The following is a 1529-nucleotide window of genomic DNA, read 5'->3' as shown; positions in this document are numbered from 1 at the left end:
CCCTGCAGAGGAAGGGACTGTACCAGGGCCATGGTGGAAGCCACAGGACTCTACAGACCTGGGGGTCCTGCAGACAAAGGGACTGTACCAGGGCCATGCTGGAAGCCACAGCACTCTACAGACCTGGGGCCCTGAAGAGGAAGGGACTGTACCAGGGCCATGGTGGGAGCTGCAGGACTCTACAGACCTGGGGCCCTGCAGAGGAAGGGACTGTACCAGGGCCATGGTGGGAGCTGCAGGACTCTACAGACCTGGGGGCCCTGCAGAGGAAGGGACTTTACCAGGGCAATGGTGGAAGCCACAGGACTCTACAGACCTGGGGCCATGAAGAGGACGAGACTGTACCAGGGCCATGGTGGGAGCTGCAGGACTCTACAGACCTGGGACCCTGCAGAGGAAGGGACTGTACCAGGGCCATGGTGGAAGCCACAGGACTCTACAGACCTGGGGGTCCTGCAGACAAAGGGACTGTACCAGGGCCATGGTGGGAGCTGCAGGACTCTACAGACCTGGGGGCCCTGCAGAGGAAGGGACTTTACCAGGGCCATGGTGGAAGCCACAGGACTCTACAAACCTGGGGCCCTGAAGAGGAAGGGACTGTACCAGGGCCATGGTGGGAGCCACAGGACTCTACAGACCTGGGGGCCCTACAGAGGAAGGGACTGTACTAAGTCAATGGTGGAAGCCGCAGGACTCTACAGACATGGAGGCCCTGCAGAGAAAGGGACTGTACCAGGGCCATGGTGGGAGCCATAGGACTCTACAGACCTGGGGCCCTGCAGAGGAAGGGACTGTACCAGGGCCTTGGTGGGAGCTGCAGGACTCTACAGACCTGGGGGCCCTGCAGAGGAAGGGACTGTACCAGGGCCACGATGGGAGCCAAAGAACTCTACAGACCTCGGGCCCTGCAGAGGAAGGGACTGTACCAAGGCCATGGTGGGAGCTGCAGGACTCTACAGACCTGGGGCCGTGCAGAGGAAGGGACTGTACCAGGGCCACGATGGGAGCTTCAGGGCTCCAGGCCTGGGGGCCCTGCAGAGGAAGGGACTGTACCAGGGCCACGATGGGAGCCAAAGAACTCTACAGACCTGGGGCCCTGCAGAGGAAGGGACTGTACCAAGGCAATGGTGGGAGCTGCAGGACTCTACAGACCTGGGGGCCCTGAAGAGGAAGGGACTGTACCAGGGCCATGGTGGGAGCTCCAGGACTCTACAGACCTGGGGCCGTGCAGAGGAAGGGACTGTACCAGGGCCATGGTGGGAGCTGCAGGACTCTACAGACCTGGGGCCCTGTAGAGGAGGGGACTGTACCAGGGCCATGGTGGAAGCCACAGGACTCTACAGACCTGGGGGCCCTGCAGAGCTAAGGACTGAATCATGGCCATGTTGGGAGCTGCAGGACTCTACAGACCTGGGGGCCCTGCAGAGGAAGGGACTGTACCAGGGCCATGGTGAAAGCCACAGGACTCTACAGACCTGGGGGCCCTGCAGAGGAAGGGACTGTACCAGGGCCATGATGGGAGCCACAGG

Source organism: Lissotriton helveticus, chromosome 6 (genome assembly GCF_964261635.1).
Source record: "Lissotriton helveticus chromosome 6, aLisHel1.1, whole genome shotgun sequence".
NCBI classification, from domain to species: Eukaryota; Metazoa; Chordata; class Amphibia; order Caudata; family Salamandridae; genus Lissotriton; species Lissotriton helveticus.
This window is presented reverse-complemented; position numbering follows the sequence as displayed.